At 35.5% G+C, this 17,881-nt stretch overlaps 1 protein-coding gene across 1 annotated transcript in view; it reads left to right on the plus strand.

Moving 5' to 3' along the window:
* PTPRD (protein tyrosine phosphatase receptor type D) overlaps positions 1–17,881 on the plus strand; it is a 978,753-nt gene that overhangs the window by 520,362 nt on the left and 440,510 nt on the right. The window contains exon 8 of the mRNA XM_054004205.1: positions 3,040–3,083. The gene's annotated coding sequence lies outside the window, so the exon portion shown is untranslated. The remainder of the gene's footprint in view (positions 1–3,039; positions 3,084–17,881) is intronic.

Consider the following 17,881-nt stretch of genomic DNA (forward strand, 5'->3'; position numbering starts at 1 on the left):
TCTAGTAGCAGACAATTCTTCTTTTATCTTAATTACATTTCATCTCTCAAGTACAATAAAGGTTGTACCCACTGATTGTCCACTAGATACTTTATTTATTCTATGGTAGCATATATAATTTACTTTTCTAAAAATATGCCTTTCCTCTCAAATTTTCTTAAAATACACTTGTTTTATTTATTGTTATGTTTTTGGAAATACATGTCCTAAATTGCCTTAGAGCACAGTGGCATTCCTTTGCTCAATATATTTAACACTCAGTTGGTCACTTGCATTCAATGCTTACAAAAGGAGCTAAATCATGTATAATTTATGTCTTTTACCCTGTCAGTAGAACTTCACTTTGACTATTCACATGTGAAAAATTATTCATTCATCTAAGTATTTTCAAAATTTTCTCTTTAGGTTAGGGGGAGGGAGGTATTTGGAGGGTTGACATTTTTGTCTCTTTTGTTGAAATTACTGAGGAAAGGAGCACCTAGAGTAAAACCCACTCTTTTATCTTTAAATGGGAGCTAATGTTTATTACACATTTTGCTAAAAAGCACTTGAAAGTATGTGGCAAGAGGGAGGAAACTGCATTGAAATCCAGAGTCATGTTGACATGCTTCCAGAATAGAAGATATTAAAAAAAAAAAAATTACTCAGAGGTGGTGTTATTTTTTTTTTACTCATCTCTAAAAATTCACGGTTTCCCCATTCCCAAGAGAGCTTTTTCCACTCTTGCAAACAATATTTTTGTGAAGAGCAACTTTTACACGTTCTGTCTTTAAGAACACCTCCCAGTGCATTTTCATAAAATTAAAAAGAAAAATTAAAAAAAAAAAAAAAAAACAAAAACAAAAAACCAACAACAACAAAAAAACCCCACCCAAATATAAGAGACTAAAATATATCATAATAAATTGTTCGTACCAGTTTAGAATATTTTTCCCTTGGGTGTCTTCAAAAATACAGTAAAAGTACTGTAGAGACATAAACTCAGATTATCCTCAGCATCTATGAACCAGAGCAAGAATCAGGGCCAGATTAAAATGAACAAACAGTAAAGCTGCTCTATTGAGCTTAGCCCGGCACAAACGTCTCCATCAAAAATGAAAGTACAACAGGAAAAACAGAACAAAAAAATGTGTTGATTGTTGCAGTGTCTCCTCTTGGGCCCTGACACATCTGCTGCACAGAAAACAAATGCTTAGATTTGAATTACCTTCCTTCCATTTTTGTGTCTACTGCTGTGGTCCTGTAAGCTGAAGGAAAATTAGCTTTAGCCATATTTCTTCTGCTCATTCTTCTTCTTTCACCAGGAATGTGGGCAAAATATGGGATAGATAAGACAGCATGGTGTACATAGGATCTACCCTCTGCTTCCCAGATATGGGCAAGGTTCCAGCACAAGGTCCAGGAGGATGATGTATACCTAAGCCTCCTTCGTTCCTTTAAGATGGGAGAGTAGAGGTAGCCAGGGAAGGCAGGAAAACATGATTGCCTTGTGGTGGATGGACCTAAAGAGGCCTTCTGCAAGAACACAACATCAATTGCACTTCTCTCCACAGGCTTCAACATACTGACCAGGTTCCTAAAACATTACTTTAATTTCTAGAATCTGGAATATGTGTGTGTTTGCCAAGGAACACTGTAACTGTCTGCTGGTTTCTATGCAAAACACATGAAATAGATAAGTTGTTCAAAAAATTTGGTTGTGTCAGAAGTGTGTTCAGCAAAATCATTGTTAAAGTAACAGTTCTTCTCTCTACCCAGGTTCTTTTAAGACTGAATAAGAAAACAATAAAAAATTTGGTAGAAAATTGAGGATGAGTAAATTCTCCGCTGTGGAAAACATAAAAAAGGAAAGATTTCTAATTAACAGAACACCCTGTCTGTGCTATTTGCAAACCCGTTTCCCTGATTTTGTGCATGGGGGGAAGGGATTCTCTCTGTCTTCCAAAAATAAGGGTGTGGCTTCCTGTCAAAAACCACTGTGGTGGCATCATCTACCATCGTTCATTATCTCCAGGTCCATTGTAAACATTTTTGAATGTGAATCACCCTCTCTTTTGTACACTTTTATTAATATGACTGTTGTTGCTTTTTGTTTTTTCTCACTGCTGTTTCTAGTAAACTGTTCTTATCTCAACCAATGATCTTCACTTCTAGTGCTTCCAGTCATCAACTCCAAGCTGGAGCAGGAAGTGGGAGGGAGAGGGGGAACAAGCAAGTGGTGTCTAGTTTGGGAGAGTCTCAGTGGGGACATCAAATTGGGCAGCACCATTCCTAAACCACGACCCACATTTCTATTTCTCCATTGTAAATAATGGTTCTGTGATTGTTTTGCAATTAATTAAGCAACAGAATATTGGTTTAAAAATTATCTGAAGCTGCACTTCAGAACACAAATTTAAGTTGAAGACATTCTGCCACTGTCTTGAACTTGACAAATCCTCTGTCATTGTTAGATCCTGTGGAAGCAAATATTTCTGTTAATAGAAAAGTGCAGCACCTTTTGAGAGGCAATTCCCTTTGCGAGTTGCCTTTAGACCTCTTAGAGGGAGTGTCTGTAAGTTTTTTCATTGCATTAGCTAAGTATTGAATTAGGTTCTTGTGTTTTCATTTTCTTAATTTAAAATTGAAAATATTTATTGATTGCATGCAAAAATCTAAACATAGTGCATGATTCTATAAAGTCTATATCTGTTTCTCTTCCCACAATGAAAATGAGTATCTATTTCAGTCCACTGAAGAAGATTGAGTTTATGTTTCTATAAGTTGTAATTTGAAGGACAATTCTTTTGCCTTTTGTATTATATGGATTTACTCTCATATAGAATGAAACCTAAGAAAGTATGTGTACTTTTTAATTGCATAGAACTCTTTTCCTGTTAGACATTAAGTACTCAATGTACAGAATGTTATCTTCACTTGGATTCAAAATTAAGAATAAAAAGTAAAACTTGTTTGTGACAATTTTTAGTGTAAATTCTCTAACTACATAATTTATTATTAATTTCACAAAGTTTTACTTGGCCTATTTTTTTTTCTTAGGTGAGAAATTCAGTGGACAGCAGACAAATCTACAAAGGTTCAAAGTAAGATTTCACATCTACTCACTTTCTAAGTCATCATATTCTTTTTCCTGTAAGGCCTACAAATTACTTTGTTTTGGATTTCCTGTTATGTCTTTCTAATTAGCAATTTTTATTAAATCTTGGAAAGTGTATCCTATTTGAAATTCAAATTTCTTCTAGTCATAAAATAGAACATAATTCTGGAATCAGTAGACTGTGTAATAAATAAATAGATACCTCCTAAGGTAGGATCATATATCAGATTTTGCAGTTTTGGAAAAAAAATCTGGTTGCTTCAGCATGATTGCTAAGTTGTGCTATGAATTAAATTTAGTGAATGCATTGAATGATTAGCAACAGCAACTAAAAAGGGTACTGGGCACTTCTAGCCTTCTGTTTTGCTATCTCACACTAGCCTTTGTACCAGGAAAAGTACCTATAAAGGCTGAGTAAGACTGGACAGCAATACACTGATTCTTGTAAATATTCTGCAAGGTATAGCTGTACGAGAAAGAGGTGCCAAGCTTTTAATATTCTTTCTATCTACTTTGTATAAGGTAATATGTTTGATATGTTTTAATGAGTAAGGTAGGGTATAAACTAAAGTAGATCAGTCCCCAGTGATAAATGATTCATGACAAGTAAAGTATCACAGAAAAATTGTGATTATTTTATATGTGTACAGGAAGTTTGGCAATTTATAATACCTTCTATATACTCTAAAATATATGTATGACAATGTATAGGAAATTTGGGGGTGTTGGTTACACTATAAAAGTTCAATTATTTCTGTAATCACGGGTAATCTTCAAGTTTCACACCTTAACCTATTAAATTTAAAACTGTGACAAAGAAGCTGAAAAACTAAGTGGGAATAATACCACTTATATACCTGGGGTTATTAAACTGTTTAGAGAAAAATTAATAATTTGTAAGTAAATATAGAAGAATCCTAAGATGATCCTGTGAATGACTAATAGGTGAAATTCAGCATGGAGGAAATGTGAATCTCTACTTCTTGAGAAAAGCAGTCCTAATATCACAAGCAATCATAATTTGAAAGTGATTAATTTTCATCTTGAGTTAGACAGCTTATCTTTAAAGTAAACAAAGCAATATGAGCAAGAGGGCAAGATGAGAAGTAGGACAAAAAAGGAGGATCAAAAATAGTCAGTTAATGTATGAATAAAGACTATATATCTAGCATGCTTCAATCTGGAAGAGACACAAACTGAAGAAACAATAAAGAAATTTATAGAAATAATGTCAGGTGTTGCATTGCTCTGGGGAATGGCTCTTCCCCCCTGCCAGAGACCTCTGTAGCTGTAACAATGTTAGTTTAACAGTTTAACCCTTCCTTCCTTTCTGGACCCAACTGGCTGGAAGCCAATTGTCCCTTCCTGAACAGGAGGTTAGATAATGCCCTGCTCCTCCATTGTTTGCTCTCTTGCCCGCTCTCTTTCCCTCTTTCCCTCTTCCTCCTACGGAATAAACGTCTTGGACAATTGTGGCGGCTACCTGCCACGACCTCAAGCAGCTGAGAAGCGCCGGCTAGCACTGCCTGTGTGAGGCCGGGAGGCCACCACGTGAGTGCAGGCACTCCAGGGTTATGGTGTCTGCCAACCTGGTAGTGCTGAGCGCTGTGGCGTGGGTAATGCAGCTTTGGTAGCTTCACACGCTGAGAGGAAGTGAAGGGATAAGAGAAGGACACTTTGCTTGCGAGCCCTAAGAACTTTTATTCCCCCATGCATGGTGGGAACAAAATGCTCTCAGCGCAATGCAAAGCAAATGCTGGGGAACAAAGAACAACAACAGATTAAGTAGGGGGTGGGTGGACAGGCGTGGAAACCTGGCTCGCCCAATGGGGACAAACAAGAGAAGTGACATGGATTATAACAACCAATGGTAACATAACAGAGGTGGGTACAGCATCCTGGAACAAATAGAAGATTAAGGTGGGGTGATTGATGTAGAACTTTCATGAAGAAGCTGGGAGTGGTTACAAGATTGACACCCCGACAAGGACTGAACAAATCTTGACTGACAGAACCAAAAAAGGAGAAAACAGGGAGAGGTGAAAAGATTGACAGGTAACTGTAGGTCTCAGTGACAGGAGCTTTCAGGTAAACAACTTGGAGCAAACCACTGTGAGGGGAAAAATAGGGTAGTACAAGGAACAAACCTAACTAACATTAATAAAATCCCTGACTAAATCAACCCAACCTACAACAGACAATATCAGAGAGGTAAAAGCCTCTTTTGGAATCTTTTGCCTTAACCCTGTAATATTTTCCCCCAAAGCTCTCTCAGATCTGGGCTAGCCTTGTAACTCCAGAGGGCTGCGGGGGAAAGTATTAACAGTCAGGGGTGTAAAAATCAAAAGAAAATACCAATAATTTATATTTTATTCCAGTACTAAAACTATAGTCTGAAAAAATGGAAGTAAAGTTCAGAATGAATGAAGCTTGTAGAGAAAATCTAAAACTTCTTGCAGAAAGTTATTTGAGACTCAAAATATGCCATAGGCTCCAGAAAGAAAAATCTCATAGAGATGTAAATACACTGATAATCCCTGTAGCTTCAGAAACTCCCTAAGGAGCGGTCATGTGAATACATGCCTAAGGGTAGTAATACTATATAATTGTCCCATTCTTACATTTCCCAAAATTTCCTTCATTAGGTATTTGATACCCCAGGGGCACTATTTTATTATAAATTTGACAATTATTGCTTTTATGGTACTGCTTAGACAATATGATACCAACTGGAAAGCAACACAAAAATATAGCTAGGGAGTTAAATAAGTTACCAGACACACACCTTAGCCTCTCTCTAGCCCCTGTTTTTATGGAAGTTTTATGGTTTATTTCACTCTCAATCTTATGTTAAATGACAGTGACTATACCAGAAGACCAGAAAAAAACTTGTTGTTAGGCATGAAGTTCCAGCAGAATTCATCTTTGCTTAGGTAAATCATATTGCATAATCACAGCAAATACAAAATATGTTCTGTAGTGGCCTCAATGGAGGGAGATATTCCAAGCCATAAGAGACTTAGTGAAATTAAGCCAGAATTTTCTTCTCAGATATTCCTCATTAATATGTTTACACACAATAATATGGAGTGAAAAGTGTTAAAGATAATAAGGAAAACTGAACATACCAAGCAAGAAAGGTGTTGCACTTCTAGGAAAAAACTGGAATTTATGATTATGAGAAGATAAAAAAAAAGATAACAGATTAACAGGATTAGGCAATTTAACTAAGACATATCTCTGTGTTCAAAATTCAACTGGTATTACATTTTTTGAATAAAAAAATCATTATTTAAAGTCTTCTCTTATGAAAATATCTAAGAATTGGGGTCTTTTAATCTGGAGACTCATATGTTTTTCTTTTTTTTTTTTTTTTCCTCTTGGCTTGTTTTTTTTTTAATATAAAAAGAAATAAATATTAAAAAACACAAAATGAAAACATTGAATAACATAGGAGAAGCTATTCTTCCCACAGTCACCAACACCTATCTTTCTTTTTTATTTTTATTTTCCCTATTGGCATTAGCCAGATAAGTTTCTGTTCTCTCTGGCTTATATGTTGATAAGGGATTGATGGGCACACATATCACTGTACTCCTGGAGAGGGGCTGCCCAAGGTTTGCGTTTGTCTGCAGAGGTGCTACTTAACAGCATCACCCTTGGTCAGTACAAGGTATTATTTTAAAATATTCCCTCTATCTCTCTTTTATGTGTCAAGCCAGAAAGAAATAATAGAGACTAAGACTGAAACAGGGTATCTAGAGTTAATTGACTAGCATATTTAAAGTGGGTTGTGGTTGCTTAGAAACATTTATAGACTGTAACTGAAGCTTGATTATTAAATAGTCTGCAGGGCAATGTAGGACAACATGTTTTTACAAGAGCAAGATCCACAGAGAAAGATGGTTTGTAGCTTAATATTGAAAGGAAACATATTTACAAATTTTTTTTTTTACATTTTATTTTTAAGTCCAATTAAACAACATTATTGAAAAAAAATTAACAACACTTATCTCAATGCAGTAAACTGAAATTCAGTGTCATGACAACTTACTATTTATTCTGCAAGGCCCTCTGTTAATTCCAGAAGTAATTATTTCTACGTGGCTCCCCTTGAGAGTAGGCAATTTATTTATTACAGTAAACTGCATATTATGTAGGAAGAATCTGATTTTGGAGATCAAAGGACACTGAGATGTGTAAAGTGCAGCAATCTTTGATGACACAACAATATTGTGTAACAATGTTATAACAAAAATCTGGAAGGGAGGGCATATTCGAAGTCTGAACTCTGTAAAGGGGAAGGCAAACAATATATTGTACAAACATACTGGTATTTCCAAGGCAGAAGTCTTACAAAAAGTATATAAAATAATCTATAACCAATTATATTTGTCTGTTAAAATCTCTTTATCTAATTACTTATTTTAAAAAATCCCGTAAATAATGCTTATGATGGCATTTGTTATGGTATCCTTCATGAAAAAAAATGTTCAGTCTTTCTACAGCATGTTTTAAATTTCTTCAGAAAGCATTAGTGAAATGTCAGGGAATTTTTATTCCCAGGTAATGCATTTTTATTTTCCTGCTACACATGAAACCATTTATACTTCTGCTGCAGCCATGAAGTCACTTAAAACATTGAGTCATAGATCTTATAAAAACTGACAGGTTTCTAGGAAATTTTTGTCTTTCCTGAATCCAAGCAAAATTACTATGCAAATGGTACAATGAGAGGAATTCTATCCTATCTGGCTGAAATCTAAATTTAGGCTTCATTGAAGTTTTGTCAATAAAAACTATAAATCATAGGAACACTACAGGAAGTCTGGCGTGTACATGAATTAGCAAACAAAAATAGTGATTTTAAGAGGGATTTTTTTTACTATGACAATTATTGAATTATTTCTACTTACAAAAGTTCTAATTGTTCCAGAGCAAAATTATATCTATTAACACACCCACACATGTAAAAGGAATGAACAGTAAACAAACAACATAAATAATTAATAAATCAGAAGTTTCAGTGTTTAAAACACACATTACTAAGGTGTCAAAGTAAATGTGATTCTTCTAGCCTTCTTAGTTATCTATCTTGAGAAGACATTAGAAATGGTGGAAAATATTCAGTGGGTTACTGATCAAGACTAATCTCCTTTGGTTACTTTCTGAGTTAAGATTCTCCAGACATCTGAATTAACCAGACATCTGAGCCCTGTAGACTTCTAGTACAAGCTTACCTTTACCAACACTAACTGGAACTAAATCTGAAATGAAAACAGGAAGACAATTTAGCCATAAAGTGACTGATGATAGCATCATATGAAACTCTGCTACATGCATAATAAAATGCTGTTCTCTACATAAAGTGAAACACTGAAAACTGGAGTTGAAAACATCATCCGAACTTTCTATTAAATTATTATTTGTTGTCATGTTATAGCAACAATATTCAGAAGAAAACTGTATTATTAAATACTGTAGAACATCCTTAACAAATATTAATAAAATAAACAACAAAATAAGATTTATCTTATTTCCTGTAGATTATTTTTTTTCATTTTATAATTTAGTGGAAAGCCATTAAGTGAAAATATTATTGGAAAAGATATATTCAGGAGCTCTAATTACGACATTTTCAGCTTAAAAGCTATTACACCTCAGGGCAGTGATAAAGGAAATAGGCATGACTTCTTCAACCCCAATGAGTCACAAGAGATCATTTTGGCTTGAAAAAAGTTAATATTTTTGAGAAAAGGTAAGCAGTTGTTGCAACTCACTGAGAAATAAACCTGCCATCAAATATTTAAGAAGGTAGAATCAGTCTTATAATTTGATATCATTTACTTACTTTCACATCCAAATCTACCTTAAAGACGCTCATAGGTAAAATTGCTAATATTTATTAGAGAAATTATTAGGCTCACAAGATTACAGTACTGGGCTATCTAACAGTTACCAAAGAGAACAAAACTCTTCAATTAGCTTCTGTAATTTTGTACCATGTGTTCATGAAGTAGCAAGAGCTCTGTAGGGGATGTTTTTGCATGTAAGGATAACATATTGATATAAGGATTTATTTCCAGTTCAGATAAAAAGATTTGCAGGAGTTTCCAATTGAATTACCTTTACATATAAAAACAGTGCAGACATTTCTGTATAAAATGAGTTGAAATTATGAACCTTTTAAAAGAATTCTTACACTGTTGTTGTCTGTAATTTGAACTAAATTGACTATCCTAGAATGAAATTATAAAAACTTTTCTTCAATTGCTAAAATAAGAAGAAGCAATTTATCATTACTGCTTTAAAATAATACAGTAAAATTTTGTAAACATGAAAGGCCACAATAGTTTATTCCCTGTGTCTTCAGCTAGATTGTTTATGGAAATCCAGTATTGAAAAAGACTCTCTGAAATGTACCACCATCCTACAGAAAGGATGTTAGTTGTCTCCTTCCTTGAAAGTCATAGGAGGCTGTTTTATCTATTACAAGCTGAGGAGGCAAGTACTTCAGACTGATACATTAAAAAGGAATGGCTTGTGATTTATTACAAGCTCAACATTCATTGGAAAAGACCACTAAATCAATTGAAATATGAGTAAGTACACAAGAACAAAAACAAACTGCAAGTTTTGTGCTTTCCTATGTTATTGATTAGCCTGTTAAGCTATACTCCCTGTAGTGTAGCACACGATCATTTACCTAACCCCTTTTCATTTCTAAGTCTTCATAAAGGCACCAGGAACTTGTTTCTTCAGCCATTTTAACTCTCATTACTATGTTCTGAATATATGACCACACAGCCAAGGGAGAGACTGTGCTCCTGGCCCACATTAAAATTAATTGCGAATCCTTCCTACTTGTATAGAAGTAGCACTGAATTCACAGTGGGATGAGAATTTCCCTCTTTTTCCTTCAAGTAGGAATGTGTAATTTTTACTGCAATGAATATCTGGATTTAAGTTCTACCATTTATTAACTGGATAAAAGCATTAAAGTAGACATGGAGATACTTTAAATGGGTGCGAATTGAATTTATACTCCATTTAAGAACTGTTTCAGCACTGATGGTGTAATGACAAAACATAATACACAGTTTCCAGTGGTTTGAACTAAACTGATGTGTTCTCTTTCTGTTTACATCAGGCAAAATTAGCTGAAGTTGTGAATCTAAACATGTTTGGGACTGATTCCATACCAGTTTTATTAAACCTGTCATTAATGTATGATTTTCTTTTTTTGTATGGATTAAACTTGTAAGGACTAAAAACCAAATTATGGTCTAGACACCAGCAATTAGTCTTGCAAGTCTTACTCTCTTGCTGTGGGCGCTGTGTATTTTAATAACATGCCTGAAGTTTTAGTGTATTGTTTCCCCTAGCTGGATGCTGCTGTTGGATTATTTTTTTATCCTGCTCTAATCACATACATTAGTTCATCTGACTTTTTCTCAGCTACCAAACTAATAATTATTAGACTGCTTAAGAATATATTTAGTGCTGATTTTACTATTTATTCATGCAAATTTCCATTCTTTTTTTATTCCTGTAACCCTTTGTCCCAGTTTTATAGGAGATAAAATGTTCACTGAAGCAAGATACAAGAGCAGTATGTTCAAGAGCTGTTCATCACTAAATATTTTTTCAGAACTATTTCACAGTGTCTGTTTGATGTAGGAGAGTAGGATTGTCAGCCCTATAATATGAAACCAAGCAACAAGAGAAGACCTATTTTCACCCTTTTTAAGGTCTTATATTTTTTCTTGACAAAAAAAAAAAATCGGTATCTAATTAATTGAAGAAGAGGGCAGGGCTTTATGTATGATTTATGTAGAGTGTGTCCTGAAGTCCCGTGAACATTAAAAGGTTAATGTTGCTGGTATGGATCAGGTTAAATGCTTCAAAAGGAGCAAGGAAGTATCTAAACAATAAAAAGTACCTTCTAAAGATTCAAATCCAAGTGTTACACTCTGATTTCTCACTCTGAATGTGCGAAAAATTGTGTAAAGTGCTCCTGCAGAGCACCTGTTAATTTTTACTGAAAAAAATTCACTACTAGGATCCACTATTGGGAAATCCAATGTTCCATTTCAGCTCAAGAATCTCTACCCATACATTTCATCCCTAAACATGTTTTGGAGTATTTTAGTTCAAAATAGATCAAACATGTCCCTTTTTCTGGACTAGAATTAGTTATCCTCTAAATTACACAACTCAGATAAACCAGCAATTTCTTCAAGCTGCAATTTTTGGCCAATATTTTTTGTCCGTTATGACACAGATATGTGACAAAAAAATTTTAAAAAGTAGATGCAAGTGTCAAAGGGCCTTTAACATCTAAAGGAAAATGGAGAAATTCTCTCTCTTCAATAACACTAAAAAGTAATGGCTTAAACTAATTGAAATAAAGGCTGAAAGGTTAATAAATCCTTTACATACATACTGAAAAGATGTACTATTTATAAATGCATTTAGGGGATCAACACCACTCAGAAAAATACAATTGACAAGATATAATCTTGATATGAAATGAAACAGAGATTAATGATCAAATTCAAACAAAGAGCAAAAATTAGTGGGTATTTTGCTTAGTGTTTTTCTTTTTAACAGTCAGAAGTGTGAATAGTGAAGGGAAGGAACCAACAGCGTTTCAAGATGGATTTCAATACTTGCTGGTGTGAAACTTCAGGAATTGGGTTTGTTGGGCATCAGAGGGGGCAAAAGGGAGGCAGCTGGTTGTCTCACATCTAGCTTTATTTCAGAATTAATTAACTAGAATTTTATGTGCTATGCTGTGTTGATCTCATGCTCTTTGTTTTAAATTCTTGTGAGAAGAGGTCAGAAATACACCAACCTCTGCATCCCTTGTGCTGCACAGCTTGGCTTTGATGCTCAGGGGTATTAGTCTTTTAGTGAATCAACGAGGAACGATCAAAGCAGCAGTGATTTCATAACGTCATGGTTGTTCTCCTGGTGCCACTCAGGACTACATCCTGTTTAGCATTACTGTTGCAAATGCTGCCTGAAACTGAATTATGAACCACAGGGGAAAAAAAAGTTGACCATATTTAATGCACATTTACAAGCAGCTTATTCTGTCATTACCAATGCCTTCCCTTTCTTCTCTTTTTCCTGCTACTTTCTTTTTAATTACACTATTTCAGAACATATACAGAAAGAGATGGACATATCCTTATCACTGAAAACATGTATTTCTTCCTTTAATGGCAGTAAAACTAATATTTTTCTTCTGATGCACACAGAATTTCTGTTTCACTTGGTTTCCGTGACTAATTTGAAAATGCAGCTTTATGTATTGATCTCTGAAGGAAAGTGGTCAGGCATTAGGTTCATTATATATGACTTGTTTTAGACTCAAAATTAGCAAGACAGTATCATTCCCAATTCTAATATCTGACTGTCATTATGATTTTACGTTTTAGCTAAAAGCTTTCTATTTACAGGAAAGTGAATGCCCATGGAAAACAAAGGAACAATTCACAACTATGATTAGAAGAAAGACAGTCACTCATTTGTGAATAAAAGCATGACCCTCAATTCCTCACAATTCAATTCAATCACAACCTTAATATTAGCAATAGGAGAGCCATACAAGCTTAGTATGGTTATCATCCACGCAGAATTTGGAGGACTACATCTACAGTAGTGTTAGACTGTAAATTATGCATGTCTTCCTGTCATATGGAATACTTCCTTTGCTCTGACCTCCTCTAATTATTGATGTTAGTATGTCAGAAGACTCCTGAAATTAAAGAAATACTGCCTTGTTTGCATCGATCATTAAAAGACTGATTAAATATATCTGAGAGCAATGTGTGTGTCTAATTACAATTATATACATAAGTACTAAACTCAGTGGACCAGGCTTGCTTATTTTTTTTAATTCAACCTGGATCTCTAATAGATTTTCTGTAAAATATCTTCCATGAAAGAAGTGTTCAATTCTTTAAGCTTTTTCCCAATATCCTGCATTATTTTTAAAGCATTTACCAGTAAGAAGTTTATATAATAGTTAATTAAGACCTTCTAGATTCTCAGCAAACTTAACATTAGTGCAAGGGTTTGAGGAAAAAATTTTAAGGATTACTTTATGTTCAATGTCTCACTTTCATCGCAGCTATTACACCTCACATACAACACATAATTTTAGAAAAAAGGATATAAGATGGTGGTAAAAACAGTCCTTTAAACGTAGTTATAGAAGCTGAACCTTAAATGTATGCCAGTGTTGATAAAAATAAATAAAAGCCTTGGACACCAGGTTATGATTATGAAACACACTTCTTTCTTGGAAGAGGTGAAGTCACTCATCATCAAATAAATGGGCAATTATTTCACAGGTAAACCCCCCAAAAATGGTGGCATATTTAAAGTGCCCAGTGGGTCACAGTGTCAGAGCTGCCTGTACTGGTAGAAGCATCCATCACGGGGCATGATATAGAGACATATGGGTGAACTTGCTTGGCTATGGAAGCAGAATGGCACGTTCAGGCAGCATTGCCCCTGCGCTACTGAGCTCCGAAAAGTGCCAGGGCTTGTTAGCTTATAGGCTGTGCCTTGCTAGCAGAGGTACACTCTTTCTAGATAAGAGTGCACCTCCCATGCTGCCTCATGCTGCAATGGTCACATTAGGATGGGTGAAGCGGATGCGGGTGTCGTGATTGCTACAGTGCGGGCAGCTCATTTCTTAGAGTAGAAAAGGTTCCTTTTCTAAGTGCTTAATAAATGCTGCACCGCAGCAGAAATTATATTTCAACATTGCATTAAAACTGATCATTAGCATTTGGTACATATACCAAATTAAATAAGCACTGAAATTGGAATAGTCTTAAGTGATGTATGACTAGTTTTTGGGTTTGAGTTTTTTCCATTTGCCCAAAACAGTTAAACAGTTTGTAGAATTTTATGGAATTTTAAAATTCCATAGCATTTGCTTATTCATATATATGAAAATGATATTTCCTGCCTAAACATTATATTTTTAAAAGTATAATTTCATTAAAAATATTTTCAGAATTACAATCTTTATCATACATATATTTTTATTAAATTTGGTAATCCATATCAGCATAGTGTCTCAGAGTTGCAGAAAACAATTTCATCTCGTAAAGGAATTACTTCTCTTATTATTCAGTACTAACTACTCTTAATTTTCAGGTACATATATTCCATTTTAGAGTATGTCAGCATACTATTTATTCTTAGGAGTATATACAATTCCCTTATTGCTGCTACTATTTCAAAATACTTAATGAAACACAAGAATTTAGCACATTTTGAAGATTAAATCTAAAATACATCCAAGAATATTTTTTCCCAAGCTAAGTCAGGAACTCTTCTTCAAAGCATATTTTTAAAATAGTAATTCAAGCAGTATGTTGAGAAATATCTGAATGTCTTATATTTGAAAGCAGAAAGTCATGATATGACTAGAGTCTGCTGAGCTCCAGGAGGTATTTTTCTGTCTTCCTCAAAAATATTCTTAGATTTTCTTAATAATATTTTTATTAACAATTACCTGGTAGAGTATACATAATGAAGACTTTTTTTTTTGTTTTGTTTGGAAATTAGCACTGGGGTATTTCTTAAACCGCTTTTGCTTGCAAGACTAGCTTGTTGTGGCAGATCTGTCTTGAGACAGATAGCAAGTGAGGGAGGAGGAGAAAAATACCAGTTTCTATATTCTTCATTACAGTTACTTAGATAGCTGATGGAACTACCAGAAAACTTTTCAACATTGTGTTTTATGTGTAGAACATTCCAATACTCATTCTTTTTATTATCTTTGTGGGAATCACAAGGAGGTAAGAAGTCTACATCTATTGCTTGTTAACTATACATATGTGTGTGTGTGTGTGTATGTGTGTCCATATTGTGAGCTCTATTGTTTCTTTATATTGGCAATAGGTACAGATGATTTTTGTTGTTTCTTCCTAATCTTTTCTGTTTCAAAATCAATGCCAAGGGAAAAGTGTGGTTCATATTGGATACTCAGATTTCATTTTAGGCATGAACTTTAGCTCCACTCTCCAACTGGCCTTTAAAGGGCAAGATAAATACCCAAAATGTGAAAAATTATGCATTTGTATTCTTTTAAAACAAACAGAATTACATGTTCTTAAAATCAAAGGTCATTTCTCTAACAGTCTTTTAGCTTTTCTACTTTAGGTTCCCTCAAAAAACAAGGAGTTCTATTCCATTAGTTATTCTTTCATTAGAGCCAATAATGTTCTGAGCCTTTAGGTAGTACATACATTATTAAGACATTGAATTGTTTTCCTTAAATTTTGCTGGGATTGACAAAGTGAAAAACTTGCAGAATAAATAATTTTATGCCAATTTAAAACAAAGTTAATGCATTAAAACCAGTAGTATGATGTTTTCTTTAAACCAACAACTTTTTCTAATGCATGACATTTTCTTCTCACATTTTTCTTCCAAGTTCCTTTCAATAAGAAAAGGAGAAGGAAAAAAAAAAAAGAAAAAAAAACACACCACAAACAAACAAAAAACTCCACCAACAACAAGGCTGTAGCATGGTATAACTACAGCAAATTCAAAAGAATCTGCTGTTATTGCAAATATGGGCTTATTCCTATATTTAGTCAGCCCCACAAGTTCTAAACCCTACCACAGAATCACAGCAAAGCTTAGGGTTGAAAAGACTTCTGTGATCATTATTTCAACCATTAATCTAGCACTGCCAGCACCACCATTAAAACATATCCCGAAGTATTACATCTACACATATTTTAAGTATCTTGAGGGATGGAGATGCAACTAGTTTCCTGGGCATCCTGTTACAATGTTTGACAATCCTTTTCGTGAAGAAATTTTTTCTAATATATATCTATTCTTAACCTCCCCTGAGATAACTTGAGGCCCTTTCTTCTTTTTCTATCACTCATTTCTTGTGAGGAAAGACTGACCTCCTCCTCACTACAACCTCCTTTCAGGTAGTTGTGAAGAGCAATAAGGGATCCCTTCAGTATTTTTTTCTCCAGGCTAAGTCACCCCAGCCCCATCAGTTACTCTTCACTTATGCTCCAGACCCTTCACCAGCTTTGTTGCCCTTCTCTGGACGTGCTCCAGAAACTCAATGTTTTGCTTGTAGTAAGAAAATGGGATGCAGCACTGCTGGCTACAATATTCCTAATACAAACGAGGATGTTGTTGGCCCTCTTTCCCAACTGGGCATACACTCGCTCAGGTTCAGCCATGGGTGATAAACATGCTCCAGCCTTTTTCCACTTGGCAGGTTTCCAGCCACTCTGCCCCCAACCTGTAGCCCCACCTGGGATTGTTGTGACCCAGCAGCAGGACCCAGCACTTGGTCTTGTTGAATGTATTGAACATGGTTCCTTTCAGTATCACTGAAGGAGACCTGGTTACCCAGGACATAGAGAAGGCCAAAGCACTCAACACCTTTTTTACCACAGTCTTCACCAGCAAGTGCTCCAGCCCTATCACCCATATGCAGAAGGTGAAAGGAGGGAAATAGGGGAATGAAGGACCAACCACTGTAAGAGAAGACTGGGCTGGAGACTGTTTAAGGAACCTGAAGTTGCAAAGTTCGTGGGACCTGAGGAGATACATCTATGACTCCTGAGGGAACTGGCTGAGGAAGTGGCTATGCCACTATGCATCATATTTGAGAAGTGTTGGCATTGCAGTGAAATTCCCACTGACTGGAAAAGGAGAAATCTAATACCCATTTTTAAAAAGGAAAATAAGCAAGACCCATTTTTAAAAAGGAAAATAAGCAAGACCCACAAAACTAGAGGCCAGCCTGTCTCATCTCAGTGTCTGGCAAGATCACAGAGTAGCTTCTTTGGGAGACTATGCTAAGGCACAAGTAAAAGAAGGAGATGACTGAGGCAACATGTCTTCACAAGGCAAATCATAACTGACAAATTTGGTGGCCTTCTATGATGATGTTACAGCAGTGGTGGTCAAAGGAGAAGTAACAAAAGTCATCTACCTGAACAAGACAAATCATGACAGTGTTCCATGTCTCAACCTTGTTTCTAAACGGACTTGATAGATGGACTACTCAGTTGATAAAAAAATCGGTTGAATGATCACATTTTAAGAGTTTTAGTCAATGGCTTGATATACAATTGGTGATTCCTCAGGGGTCTGTATTGAGATCAACACTTTTTAACATCTTTGTTCCAACACAGACAATGACATTCAGTGCACCCTCGGGAAGTTTGTTGTTGAACAAAGCTGTCTGGTGAGGTCAACACCAAGGGCCAGGCTGCCATCCAGAAGGACCTTGACAGGATTGAGAGATGGGCCTGTGTGACCCTCAGAAGTTCAGCAAGGCCAAGTATAAGGTGCTGCACCAATCAGGGAAATCCCAAGCACAAGTACAGGCTGGGCAGAAAATGGATAAAGAGCCCTGGGAAGAAGGACTTGAGGGTATTTGTTGACAAGAAGCTCAACATGAGCCAACAGTGTGTGCCCACATCCCAGAAAGCCAAGTACATCCTTGGCTGCATTAGAAGAGCCATGACAAGCAAACTGAAAGTGATGATTGTCCCCCTCTACACTGCTTTTGTGAGACCCTTCCAGGAGTACTGTGTCCAGCTCTGGGGCCCCCAACACAGGGAAGACATTACCTGTTGGAACAAGTCCAGAAGAGAGGTACTAATTTGACCACAAAGCTGGAACACCTCTCCTAAGAAAAAGGTTGAGAGAGTTGGGGGTATTCAGCCTGGAGAAGAAAAGGCTTTGGGGACAACTTTAGCAGCTTTC

The sequence above is a fragment of the Vidua macroura genome, chromosome Z (assembly GCF_024509145.1).
Source record: "Vidua macroura isolate BioBank_ID:100142 chromosome Z, ASM2450914v1, whole genome shotgun sequence".
Classification (NCBI taxonomy): domain Eukaryota; kingdom Metazoa; phylum Chordata; class Aves; order Passeriformes; family Viduidae; genus Vidua; species Vidua macroura.